General features: G+C 39.2%; 1 pseudogene; it reads left to right on the top strand.

The window, feature by feature from the left end:
- Positions 1–11,504: 11,504 nt before the first annotated feature.
- On the top strand, positions 11,505–14,549 carry LOC147616254 (putative homogentisate phytyltransferase 1, chloroplastic; annotated as a pseudogene).
- The last annotated feature ends 576 nt before the right edge of the window (positions 14,550–15,125 follow it).

Here is a 15,125-nt window from a genome sequence, read left to right as displayed (position 1 = left end):
AAGCTACGGGCATGCTTAGGTAGCACACCCAACATACATTGGATGCTTCAGGTGCATGTAGGTAGCTCTCAAGGCATGTCAGTAGTTATCGGCATGCATTGGAAGATACTAGCATGCCTAGGTAGCACCCGACATACATTGGGTGCTCCCGATGCATAGCTCCTAGTGCATGCCAGTCGTTACCAGAATGCCTATATAGCACTCGGCAAACATTGGGTGCTCTCGATGCATGTCGGTAGTTACCGGCATGTATTAGAAGCTATCGGCATGCCTAGGTAGCACATGACAATCATTGGGTGCTCTCAATGCATGCCGGTAGCTTTTGGTGCATGTGGGTGGCTCTCGATGCATGTCGGTAGTTATCGTCATGCATTCAAAGTTACGGGCATGCCTATCAGCACCTGGCATGCATTGGGTAACACTCAGTGTATGTCAGTAACTCTCGGTGCATGTCGATAGTCATCGACATGCATTGTGTGCTCTCGGTGTGCATGTTGGTAGCTACCGGCATGCATTGGAAACTACCAACATGCCTAGGTAACACCCGGCATGCATTGGGTTCTCCCCATGCATTTCGATAGCTACCGGCATGCATTGGGTTCTCCTGGTGTATCCCGATAGCTCCCGGTGCATGTCGGTAGTTATCGGTATAAGGCCTCATGCATAAGCTTATGTATAAGGCTATACATAGAGGCACTAATGCATAATCTTTATACATGAGACTTTATGCACAAGTCTCATGCATAAACCTTATGTATAAGCCTCATGCATGAGGCTTATACATTTGGTAATGTATAAGTCTCATGCATGAGGTTTATGTACTACCCTTATGTATGAGGCTTATGCATATGGCTAACTGATAAGCTTTATGCATTAGCCTTATACATAAGGCTAAGGCATATGGACACCTCTTGAGAGGAGCTATGCTATCCATATAGGGGAGAAAAAAAAACAAATCGTAAAACTTACAAACCCTATAACATGTAAAAGCATAAGAGGGGAAACATAAAAGGGAGAGATCTCTTACCTTATGAAGCTTGTATGTGTGGATAACCTACAAAATCAAACCAAATAAAGAAAAAAAGTATTAGTAACCCTAATCTTAACCCTAATAGAAAGCATATACAAAATCCTAATCTTAATAGAAATCTTAATGAAAGATTGTGCATAGCATAGAAAACTTATTGAATCTTTCTTTTTTCCTTCTCATTATAGCTTAGCCCTAACCCTAGCTTCTAAATAGAAAAAACATAATAGAGAGCTTTGATGGAGATCTCTTCATCAAATCTCTCCATTAGGGTTTCTATGTAGAAGCTCATTAGCAAGGTTCAAAGAGAAGGAAAAAAGAAAAAATTAAACACTTTAAATAGAGGAAAGAGAAGGGAAATACTCACAAGCAAGCTTTCATGGAAAGCTTGTTTGCATAGGATATCAAGGAAAAGAGAAGACATACCTATGCAAACAAAGCTTTCATGGAAAGCTTGTTTGCATAGGAGATGAATGAAAAGAGAAGGCACACCTTGCCTGAGCTTGAGAAGGATAGGGTAGGACAGGTAGAAGACATAGATTAGATATGAACCTATAAAAAAATCAAAGGTATCAAGGTTAGGCCATTCAAATGATAAAATCGATGTGGCGGCAAAAGAAGTGGGATTACTTTTTCCAACCCATGCTTTTAAGCAACGTTTAATTTTTTTACAATGTAGTAGCATTTTTTCACTGCTAAAAATGTTGCTGAGCAGCGAAAAAAAATATTCCTGAGGAGCAAAAAAAATGTTGCTAATACCATTGTTGAGCAGCAAAAAAACACTGATGAGCATCGTTTTTTAACAACATTTTCATTGCTTATTAGCATTAAAAGCCCCAACACTCCCTCTTCCAAAACTGTGCCCCTGATGTGTTGTAGTGTTACATGCAGAAACATTTTCAACCATAGCAAAATAGTGCTTAAAGTACATGAAAACCTCTCATTTATATTTCACTCGATATACCCAAGTATGTATGGAATAATCATCATTGATGAATGTGACAAAATAGAGGTAGCCCACAATAGATGGTGTCCTCATAGGACCACATACATCATTGTGTATAAGCTGTAATTTTTGGACAACTCTAGTTGAACCATCTTTGGGAAATGATGCCTGTTGCATTCTTCCAAGAATACAGCCCTCACAAACTTGTTTGATAGAGGAATCAAGATTTGGTAGCTCAGACACCATGTCATGCTTATGCAAATGCAACAAATTGCCAAAGTTCAAGTGACCAAAGCGTGCATGCAATAGCCTAGCATCACCCATTGCTTTTGTGGCAGAATGTAAGGTCCGTCAGCCATGTATATGCCTCTTTTAATATAGATTTCAAGAAGAAAAGAGAGTATACTTAGAGAAGAGTGAGACAATAAGGATAGAAACATTAGGAAAGCGTTAGAATAAAAATATTAGCTCCAAAAATCCTAAAAGAAATAAGAAGACAAGAATAGTTCTATTAAGAGATAAGTATCTCCAAAAATAAAAATTTTAATTTAGATGATAAGAGGTCATATTTAGAGTAGTTTTACATATTTAGAGTCCATGCATACTAAAAATATGGAAAAGCAACACGTTTCCAAAGATGGCACTTTTGCGGCTATATATAGACGTTTTTACCTATTCTACCCGCGATGGATTATAGACTAGATGCCTTCCGTTTCTTTTGACTGGTTATACAACCATATTCTAAGTTTTTATCAAAGAGTTATGGCCGAAACAATTTGCTAATTCTATCAAGGTCTCTACACAGGAAAAACTGTAAGAAGGCAGCAAGTAGTCTCAAGGTAATCCTAGAGCTTGCGATGTATATATCCCTTCATTCTTATCTAATCTCTTAGAAGAGAAGGTTAGATTGCTATGGTCTTTCGCAGGAAGAGACCAAAACTCCATAGCTTTTCTTTTAAAGAAAGAATAGTATGCTGTAGCCCTGCAAGAGAAGGCTATTTTGCCATAGACCTTCGAAAGAGAGAAAAGTCAGAGTACGAGTAAGAGGAGATAAATCTTGGGGATGATCGGATGATTTCAATCGTAAGAGAAGGTATTAGAAGACTCTCTATTCTCATATGTTAAGTTCTGAAGCTCTTATTAATAACGAGCAAAGACAACGATAAACGATAAATTTCTATAAGGTATCTATATATTTTGTTTTTCAATTATATATCATTCTTAGGGGTTGAGGTATGGCCCCGGATTCTCTATTAATTGTTAATAGTGATCTATTTAATTGATTTACTAGTTAAAGTTTGTATTCATTTAAACAATAGCATATGCCTTAATAAAGAATGTATTTTCACAATCTCAAGTTGAAATGCTAAAATCTTTGTGAAAAGGATTGTTTTCTTAAGAAGGTAACATGGATTCTAGTCCTATGGTTTAGTTGAGTAAATGGATTGTTATCTTGGTTAAATTAAGGTACAGGTACAACTCTCCCTACCTTGACGCTGCCCTATTCTTGTGCTTGTATAGTCAGACGGCGGAGACCTTAGAGTAAGACCTGGAGTTGGCCCATGGTATCCCTCATACCATTGGGAGAATGACGTTCGCTCTGCCAATTGACACAAGTGATTGTGATGCTACCTAGTTCTGAGGGCCTAGGCTAATGCGATGAATTAGGCCCACCCTAGTGCGTAGACATCCCTCTGAGGGGCGGGAGGATCGAGCGATGGAGCCTGAGGGAGCGATAGGCCGGCTTGAGTCCTCGCCACCGGCTGACAATGAGGTGTACGGTCCCGTAGGGTTTTTCCCAGCATGTAGAGGCTGGAAAGCCGAATTCTAGATCATCAGCAGTATAAAGGAAAAGATATAAGAGAGCCGGTTTAGCTTGTATGGAATTGATTCATGTATAAACGTTTTTTATAAATCTTGTCTTTGGCATTATTGTACTATGGCAAAGGGCTGTTTTAACAGTCTTGTGAAAAGGGCCTTAATTAAGGAACATGTTTTTTTATGTCAAATAGTGTGGTAGAATTAATTAGAAAACAAAATTGACACGTGAGTAGGGTGGAAAGTGGGAGGATGGAATACCCCGATGGCATCATCCTACAGACGGGTGGACCCGATTAGTCAGGTAGCTTTCCAACACATTAAGGGAAATCCCTACGCTAGATAAATAGGTTCTTGGGTAATTTTATTCTAGATGACTAGGTCAGCGGCTGTGCCTTGCATGGATAAGGAAAAAAGCATTGTCTCTAGGAATCAAGACTAGTAGTTGCCCAAATTATTATCAATTACCCTATGGGTGATTTGATTTTTAGAAGATCACGCTCCCCCTACAGGATAGGACTAGATCTTACCTATGAATCGTATCCTTGAATCTCTGCATGGTCAAGGTGTCAATAAATAGGAAATTTTCTCCAAGTTAAGACTTAGTGGACTATCTTAAAACACCATATTGGGGAATATGGGAATTTCCCACAAGTTTGGGATACGTGGTCAAAAGTTTGGATTAACCATAACTTGAACACCACTAATCCAAAATGAGCGCTTTATAGCTCTTTAGATTCCATTTTTCAAGCGCTTTCCAACGATAGGTCATATGATAGGGTTTTGAGAAACTTACAAACATGTTATCCATGTCCCCTTTTTTAAGTATTCAAAAATAGGAATTGGGAAATTCCCAAATTCACTAATATGGTGTTCTAAGTGTTTTCCCTATTTTGGGAAGGGGGGAACCTTACAATTGGTATCAGAGCCAATCTTAGTTCCTAGGATTTCTTTTCAAAGGTTAACTCTATCAAGGGATTAAATCAAGTGATTGTTTATCATACGAGGACAAATCAATCATCTCTGTTGGCCATAGAAGTGATTTGAATATCCTCACATGTTGAGACAATCATCCTATGAAATTGTGTTTGTATCTTGGAGGGTGCACACACAAGATATTTGTACAATAAATTTGAGAAATAAGATTGGGAAGGAAAACTTTTGAGGAAAAACATAGGGCGATCAAATTAAGAAACTAGTGAGAGACTGAATGACTAGAAGGATAGATCGAAACTTTGTTTAGAGAAATTTTCAGGATATATCTCATTAATTTGCATATTATAAATTATTAAGAATAGTTGACGTGTGAATGACACCCATTGGATGCTTTACACTAGGACGATCATCCAAGATCTTGAACAACCTATCTCAGATAAACATGGGTTTAACTTCGGATGTGTAATTTCCAGAGGATCATGCTATTAGATGTGTTAATCCCAAGATACTAGATGTGTAATTTTCAAAAAACTAATCATCTCAGACGTGTTAATCCTGATAATCTTTGGACGTGTCAATCCCAAGGCACCAGATGTGTAATTCTCAAAAAATGAAGATCTTAGATGTATTAATCTTGACTGCCTTCAAATGTGGTGCTATGATAAGTATTTGTTGATAGTTTTGAACTTTTAATGGATACAATGAAAGAAGTTCACCCTTGCTCACGTCTAAAAATCGTAAGAAATGCCAAATTAGTTGAAGCACTGTTGTCAATCCAACCGCTTTGGAACCAGAATCAGTTATGGGATGCCATGAAAGTATACCTTCGTGAAAGGTTTTGTCCTCTAGGATTTCGAGAGGATAAAATGAATGAATTTCTTAAGCTAACCCAAGAAAGGAAGACCCTGGAAGAATACCACCAAAATCTTGCTAAACTTCTTCGATTAGCTCCAAAGATGGATGAGGTAACTCTTCTCCATCGATTCATTTGGAAGCTTAATCTACCATTGAATATTCTCGTCAAGAATGCAAAACAATCCTCTATTTCAAAAGCCATAATTATAGCCAGAGACTATGATAAAGTTTTTTTTTTAAATATGGAAAGTGTCGAGAAGGACATGAGTCCTTCCATGTTAATCAAGAAGAGGTCCCCTAATTCAAGACAAACGTCAAGCCCACCCTTGACTACAAGGAATCATGAGCTAGATAAAATTAGGTCAAGAAATAGGGATAGCAGGGTTAAAGATAATCGAATTCAACAAGTATTTCTATGAGTTAATAGAAGAGGATTCGTGCAAGATTCATGTGAAGTAATGTACATGATGAATAGAGATATTCTAGAAGACGATACTAAGATTATGCAATTGCTATCATATGTTAGATTGCGTAAAGGATTGATTCCCTTACGTTTTTCCATGACAATTTGTTAAGTACTATATTACATGGGGGTATAGAATAAGAAATTTGTAAGAGAGGATTATGATTATTTTTAAAAAAAAGGTTCATATCGTATGAGAGGTATATGGATCCATGAACTTAGAATAATAAGGCCAATTAACTTTAGAATAATAAAGACCTTTTGTGGAGGCACAGCCAAAATAAGCCAAACACATGAAATAAGGGACTCTTTAGGAACAATTTTTAGATAAAAGAAGATTTCTACCTAGTGGGGACAGCATTTTGGATGAGACAGGAGGATTTACTTAGATACTATCCAAGCTCGCGAGATGAGGACATCTTGAATCTTTTAAGTGGGAGAGATTTTAAGGTCCCTCCCAAGCCATGTATATGTCTCTTTTAATATAGATTTCAAGAAGAAAAGAGAGTGTACTTAGAGAAGAGTGAGACAATAAGGCTAGAAACATTAAGAAAGTGTTAGAATAAAAATATTAGCTCCAAAAATCCTAAAAGAAACAAGAAGACAAGAATAGTTCTATTAAGAGATAAGTATCTCCAAAAATAGAAATTCGAATTTAGATGATAAGAGGTCATATTTAGAGCAGTTTTACATATTTAGAGTCCATGCATACTAAAAATGTGAAAAAGCAAGACGTTTTTAAAAATGGTACGTTTGCGGCTATATACAGACATTTTTGCCTATTCTACCCACGATGGCTTATGGACTAGATGCCTTTCGGTTCTTTTGATTGGTTATACAACCATATTCTGAGTTTTAAACAGAGAGTTATGACCGAAACAATTTGCTAATTATGTCAGGAAAAAACTGTAAAAAGACAGCAAGTAGCCTCAAGGTAATCTAATCCTAGAGCTTGAGATGTATATATCCCTTCATTCTTATCTAATCTCTTAGAAGAGAAGGTTAGATTGCTATGGTCTCTACACAGGAAAAACTGTAGTAAGGCAGCAAGTAGCCTTAAGGTAATCCTAGAGCTTGAGATGTATATATCCCTTCATTCTTATCGAATCTCTTAGAAGAGAAGGTTAGATTGCTATGGTCTTTCGGAGGAAGAGACCAAAACTCCTTAGCTTTTCTTTTAAAGAAAGAATAGTATGCCGTAGCCCTGTAATAAGAGAAGGCTATTTTGCCATAGACCTTCCAAAGAGAGAAAAGTCAAAGTACGAGTAAGAGGAGATAAAGCTTGGGGGAATGATCGGATGATTTCAATCGTAAGAGAAGGTATTAGAAGACTCTCTATCCTCATATGCCAAGTTCTGAAGCTCTTATTAACGAAAAGACAACGATAAACGATAAATTTCTATAAGGTATAAATATATATATTATTTTTTCAATTATATATCATTCTTAGGGGTTGAGGTATGGCCCCGCCTTCTCTATTCATTGTTAATAGTGATCTATTTGATTGATTTACTACTAGTGAAAGTTTGTATTCTTTTAAACAACAGCTTATGCCTTAATAAAGAATGTCTTATCACAATCTCAAGTTGAAATGCTAAAACCTTTGTGAAAAGGATTGTTTTCTTAAGAAGGTAACATGGATTCTAGTCCTATGGTTTAGTTGAGTAAATGGATTGTTATCTTGGTTAAATTAAGGTACATGTACAACTCTCCCTGCCTTGACGTTACCCCGTGCTTGTGCTTGTATAGCCGGATGGCGGAGACGTTAGTAAGGGCCCGGAGTTGGCCCATGGTATCCCTCATACCATTGGGAGAATGAGGTTCACCGATTGAGGCGAGTGATTGTAATGTTGTCTAGTTTTGAGGGCCTAGGCTAATGCGGTGAATTAGCCCACCCTAGTGCGTAGACATCCCTCTAAGGGGCGGGAGGATCGAGCGATGGAGCCTGAGGGGGTGACAGGGCGCGGCTTGAGTCCTCGCCAACGGCTAATGACGATGAGGTGTAGGGTTTTGCCTAGCATGTAGAGGCTCGAGGGCCGAATTCTAGATCATCGGCAGTATAAAGGAAAAGAATAAGAGAGCCGGTTTGGCTTGTATGGAGTTGATTCATGTAGAGGCTAGAAGGCCGAATTCTAGATCATCGGTAGTATAAAGGAAAAGAATAAGAGAGCCTGTTTGGCTTGTATGGAGTTGATTCATATTGTATAAACTTTTTTTATAAATCTTGTCCGCCCGACTATTCGCCTCCAAGTTTATGACGGGCATACCGACGCTCGACATTTGCGTCGGTATTCTAACGTCGGTATGCCCTAAACCTCTAGTAGTGCATGTATAAACTTTTTTTATAAATCTTGTCTTTGGCATTATTGTACTATGGCAAAGGGCTATTTTAACAAACCTTGTGAAAAGGGCCTTAATTAAGGAACATGTTTTTTTTATGTCAAATAGTGTGGTAGAATTAATTAGAAAATAAAATTAACGCATGAGTAGGGTGGAAAGTGGGAGAATGGAATGCCCCGATGGCACCATCCTACGGCGGACGGGTGGACCCGATTAGTCGAGTAGCTTTCCAATAGATTAAGTGAAAGCCCTACGCTAGATAAATAGGTTCTCATCGGGCAATTCTATTCTAGAAGACTAGGTCAGCGGCGGCGGCTGTGCCTTGCATGGATGAGGAAAAAAGCATTGTCTCTAGGAATCAAGACTAGTAGTTGCCCAAATTATGATCAATTACCCTATGGGTGATTTGATTTTTAGAAGATCACGTTCTCCCTGCGGGATAGGACTAGGTCTTACCTATGAATCGTATCCTTGAATCTCTGCATGGTCAAGGTGTCGATGAATAGGAAATTTTCTCCAAGTTAAGACTTAGTGGACTATCTTAAGTGTTTTCCCTATCTTGGGAAGGGGGGAACCTTACACACAGAAACTGTACATACAACATGCCTTCATATGCATCTAGCCTATGAAGGCCATGATCTGACAAAGTACAAGAAGCAACAATTATATTACCATCATTGTGATCATGAATAATACATCTACTATCCACAAACACCAATAAGCCAACCTTAGTAATAAAGACAGATAACAAGTTATTCTTTATCCCTTACACATATAATACATTTGAGAGCGTGATTGTTCCACCATTTACAATAGTGAAAACAATTTTATTAACTCCTTTTGCATGATATGAGGAGTTACTTGCACATATAGCAGTGTTTTTGTGTGGAACAGATTCAAGTGATGAGAACAAACTACGATGAGAATTAATGTTCCTACTAGAACCACTATCAAAATACCAGACATGTACATCTGTATAACAGCCATGCATACATTCTTATGCGAAGGGCCAAAACTACATTGCACAATGAAAGCCCAATCATCATGTGCATAGTTCGTAGATTCATTATTTCTACATTAGATGCTAACGCATCTGCTCTATAGCCATACTTCAAGAGTCTTTCTTTTTCTACTTCTCCAGCCGCTTCCTGCACTCATTAATGTAGACTAAGTGACCAAGTTTCTTGTAATAGTTATATTTCCCCTTTTTCTTTGGCATGGCTATGTGTGTGGCTATGCACAAGGCTATAGCCACGTGCATAGCCATATGCGAGAAATTTGAAACTCCAAATTTTCTTTGTTGTAGAGCGGGGTTGTGGACATGGCCATGCACATATCCTCTTGTAGTGTTATACATGCTTCAAACACCCAATCAAAGATTTTCTATGTAAATTAAGAGAAGGTGTGTTAACATCTACTAACCGTACCACAGTTCTCTGCATTATTAATGTACACACTTAACATATAGTAGTCTCATTGAAAAAGTTCATTTGTGCCCAAACCTGATAATAGAACAAAGACAAGCTAGGTGTTCAGTTAGTTACCAATCTCAACCCCTAAACTAGGTAGAAGAAGGCAAGTTAAGAAAGTAGACCAAGGTGTTGATCTCTTGAAAGAATTCAAGGATCTCTTTGCTTGGAAGCACACAGCCATGAAGGGTATTCCACTAGAAGTAGTGTAACATACCATTCTTATCATAGACCCACTAGGTAAAGACCTTACCAAATGAACTTGAAGTAAGTACTCATCAGCAAAAGAGGAAACTCATTGGTGCAGGGTTCATTTATGAATTCAAGCATACTGACTAGCTTTCTCCTATTGTCATTGTGCCCAAAATGTAAAATTGAGGGTATGTCTGGATGTCAATATCACAACACGTAAAGACCTTTATCCACTGCCCTTCAACAACAAGAATGCTTTAGAAAGAGTGGCTGGAGAAGAAGTGGACTGTTTCTTGGATGGTTTCTTACAATAAAAATCAAGTGTATGTTACCCCCAAAAAAACAACATAAAATCGCATTTAAAAGGATGGGTGGAACAGTGCCTATAGCATCATGCCCTTTAGATAAACAAATACGCCCACCACATTCAACGATTGATTTACTTGGATGGTTTCATACCCTTTGGATAAACAAATACACCCACCACGTTCAACGATTGATGTACTTGGATGGTTTCAGCACTGCATTTAAAGACTACTTGCAAAACTGATTAGAAGTCTTCATAAACTTGTGTGCTCTCACTTAAGATGGAAAGACGGTTGACCATCTAGTATCTAGCTTGATTAAGAAAGGTCTCTTTTTGTTGTGCTGGGAAATCTTATTTTATGTAATTTTATTTTTTTTAATAAAAAATTTGGCGACTACTAACGGAGTATATAATTTTATTATTATTATGGATAACATTGCGGTGAGTTATGACTGAGATTAGGCGAATACAGCAGCTGCAGACCAACTTCCCAGCCTGTCTCCAGTCTCTAATTCATGGCGTACGTGCTGATGGCAACTACCTCGTCTAATCACATGCACTCTTACCAAAGTTAATGTACATATAATCATGGCTACAGGTATTGACCATACAGATTGCCGGCTTTGGATTAATGCGATACAATCTTCCTTTCTCCTGACTCCTGAGGAGTCCAGCGTCACACAGAGCTGAGCTGTGAGGTCGTCTGGGTGATATTTCCATGGAGCTTTTTCGAGCCTCGAGTTGCTGCACCGTGCGAGGTCACTACAAATCTCTGTCTACCTCAACACCAGGGATCTCCTGTCAACCAGGTAATATCAGAATATGTGGCTTCAGTCTCTGCTGCGTTGAGCATAATGCTCTTGCTTGCTATGTAATCCTGCATGCAAATTACGTAATCGACTCTAAAATTTTATTTTCTGTTCTCCTTGTGCGGAAGCTCAGCAACCTTATGGCTTGGAGAGCCTGTCAAGCTCCATCGTCGTCATGTCGGAAGCCTCACAGTGAGAGGAAACAGACGTTTCTCCAGCTCGAGCTCTACGTCGAGGCTGTCTTTGTTGGCTACTGCAAGGCCGGTGAATGATGAAGGGTTATCATCATTCGACGCCATCTCAGCCGAAGCCTCTCACGCTGCAGTCAACTTTGCCAACTGGATGGATGCATTCTACCGTTTCACAAGGCCTAACAGTACCGTCATTGGCACGGTAAGTACTATTTTCTTCTCTGTATGCCCATTCTTTATGCAAAGAGCATGTGTCTTGACTATTAATTTATCTTATCAGGCTGTTGGAATTGTTTCCATTTCGTTGTTGGCCGTTCAAAGCCTTGGAGACTTCTCAACAAGCTTTGTGGTTGGAATTAGTCAGGTGAAGCTGGTCCGGTTTTTAACATTTATTCGGTTCTGCCGGTATATCATAACCTAACCTCATTTGCCTGCGTTGTATCAAGCCTGCTCTGTGATAATTCTAAACCTGCGGTACATATTATCTCATTCCGGATTTGATGAAAGAGCTTTGGATTTCCTTGATGTGCCAATCGGTGGGGTTGCAGGAGACTTTGAAGTGAATCGCAAATCAACCATATCACTTCTTCATGTCCAATGGCAAACATGGTCTCTCTTTTTTCGAAAGTAATTTTAAGACTCTTAGATACGTAGAAACCAATAACGAACAATAAATTATGCGAGAAGAAGAAGAAGTCTTATTTAATCCCAAAACATAGTTGATTCTAAGGATATGTTAAAACAATCACGAATAATGAGAAGAAGTCGTGCTTGCTGGTACTTCATGTGTCCCTTTGTTTCCCCTTCTACGTCTGTCATGAGACTGGCACGGAGGTATCTGTGTCTGTACTCTGTTTTGTGAGTTTTCTCAGAGTCGACGTCCACTGCAGCTTCTGGTTGCACAGGTTGATGCGCTTTTTCTGCTTTTTTTGCAGGCCCTTATTCCAGCATTATGCATGAACGTGTATATTGTAAGTTTAAATCAGATCTACGACATTCAAATTGACAAGGTAATCTACCCGGCTACGCTACTAAGTGCTGATATTGTAACCTATTAACGGCATCATCTGTTTCCTCTCTAAGAGTTAGGAAACTTCTTGATTCAACCACAGGTACTGTCCACACAAGGTGCGGATTAGCTTGATTGATCTACATTCTTATGCTGTATAGGTAAATAAACCTTATTTGCCTTTGGCATCTGGCGAATTTTCTCAAAGCACAGGGATAGTTATCGTGACATCTTTCGCCATTCTGGTACGTGCCGGGTATCGCTTAGGAGCTCTTTCTCTTAACACGTTGCAAACCTTTGAGACAGAGCCTTGGATTGGGAATGTCAATAGGATCACGGCCTCTACTCTGGGCTCTTACAGTCAGTTTTATTCTCGGAACAGCTTACTCTATAGAGGTAATTGTCTTTCTCAAACTCTGTGACATTATCATTTAAAAATGAGATGGTTAATCTTTGCTTACCTGCACTGCATAATGTTGAAATAGCTACCTTTACTGCGCTGGAAGCGCTCTGCGTTTGCTGCTGCTACCTGCATTCTTTGTGTTAGGGCGCTCGTGGTACAGCTCGCCTTCTATCTCCATAAGCAGGTTGATACTCAACTGAATGCACCATATATAGGTTTCTTATGAACAGTGCATGCGTGCAGATACTCGGCAAAGGGCAAGATGCCAAGATTTAGGTGCTAACAATAGTTATTTTTCATGTTGGTGCTTAGTGCGTAATTTCAAATTATGTATGCATCTTAAATTGATGCTTTAGAGCACTAGAAGCGTGGGATGACGTATGGTGCATCTATGTTTCTGCTTTTGTTCTGAAGTTTCTTCAATTCTTTGAGATTGCAGACGTTTGTATATGGGAGAGTTTCTTCAATTCTTTGTTCTGAAGTTTCTTCAATTCTTTGAGATTGCAGACGTTTGTATATGGGAGAGTACCCATTTTGTCAAGGCTACTTCTCTTTGCAACCAGTTTCATGTGCTTTTTCTCTCAGTGGTGATAGTCCTTTTCAAGGTATCCTATATTTTGCTTTCCTTTTGTTTTATTTCCCCCTCTAGTTTCGATATGGCTGAGTCTGCCCTTCACCTCCAACAAAGTGATAGAAACTTAGTCGGTGATCTATCTATGAAGATTTTTCTACCACGATACATATGCTTATGCATGAACATGCGCCTATTCTTGCGCATTGAAGATGTGAATGGGATGCCATAGCTCTAGGTGTATGCCATGAATGATGGAGTTGAAGATTTGAAGCTCTGTGAATAGACGGTCATGGAGTCGAAGATTGCACTGGAGTTTGTTAAGTTTTTGTTCTATATGATATAAGTTAGGTCCCTTGGTCATTTTGTGAAGAGTCGAGCTGTAAATATTGTAGTAACTTGCAATCACGCACATAAACACACGCACGCACATCCACAAGAAAAGAAAAAGAGAAAACATCACATAAATCAACATGACTACAAACCCTCTTGAGTAGGAGATGATCCTGAGATCAATTGAATCGGCGCTAGTGTCTGCATCAAGATCCTTTGGGCCAAGATCCTTCCGTTGTTACCAATTTTCATTATGTGAGTTTGGTGCGTGCTTTGAAACAGGACATTCCTGATTGAGAGGGTGATCCTGTTTTTGGAATTCGGTCTTATACAGTGCGGCTTGGTCAAGAGAAGGTCAGTGATTACCTAATTTGGTGTATTATGGACAAGGCCATGCCATGATGGAATCTTGCACATTCTGAACTCTCTCTGATACTCCAAAACAGGTCTTCTAGCTTTGTATATATCTGCTTTTGGCAGCTTATGGTGTGGCAATCCTAGTAGGTCTCACGTGGCAATCCTAGTAGGTCTCACGTGTGAAACGCTGTGGGTTCGGATCATCATGGTAAGAAAGTTTGCAGATTGTAATCTTGCAGGGCCATGGGTGAATTGTAAGTAGAAGAATCTCATGTGGATCTTTTACTTGTCGGCGCTTGGTCATGCAGCTTTAGCAGGCATGGCATCATGCCAAAAACGGATTGAATTGAAGAGCAAAGCGGCGATCTCTGCCTTTTACATGTTTTTTTGGAAGGTAATGGGATGGTTTTTGGATTCTTTAGATTTGGTGATGTCAAGTGCCACATTCTTTTTGACTACTCTCCATTGTTTGTGTTCTTAGCTGTTCTATGCAGAGTACTTGCTTGTCCCCTTTATGCGGTGAGATGAAGAGTGACGAGGTTACAGGCTTTGAATCTATCTACTACTATCTATAACGGAATGGAGCCAGGTTCTGGGTCTCCAAAAATGGGCAAATTATCATGCTATGTCTTCCAAAATTTTCAGAGATGTCTGCAGATTTTGCCCACCACCCATCCATCCAATGGGAGGGAGTTCAGTGTCCGTGTCTTCCTCAACCGAACAGCCGTTCCTTGCTCTAAGAACACAGTTCCTTCTAAAAGAGAATGCCCATTCTTTGACAAGGGTACGGTCGTACCTTCACCAAAAAATAATAATCAAGGGCAGCTATTTAGAGGGAGATTTAGCACTTCCACTTCCCACATTCATGCACTTACGCTCAGGGAAATTGGTACAAAATAACCCACTATTTGACGAAGTAGACCCTTTTGATACTCTCTTGCTTATAAGATCAGACCCTTCGATCAACACAGTGTGGAGCCAAATGGTGTTAGTCCTTGACAACACCATCAGAGCAAGGAGCATCCTGATGGAGGGAGACCAAATGTACCCCGCATACCTGGCAACCCTAACTCCGTGGGAGATGAGACTTGAATAACAT

Source organism: Cibotium barometz, chromosome 38, assembly GCF_041138505.1.
Source record: "Cibotium barometz isolate CiBa-2024 chromosome 38, ASM4113850v1, whole genome shotgun sequence".
Taxonomy (NCBI): Eukaryota; Viridiplantae; Streptophyta; class Polypodiopsida; order Cyatheales; family Cibotiaceae; genus Cibotium; species Cibotium barometz.
This window is presented reverse-complemented; position numbering and strand designations above follow the sequence as displayed.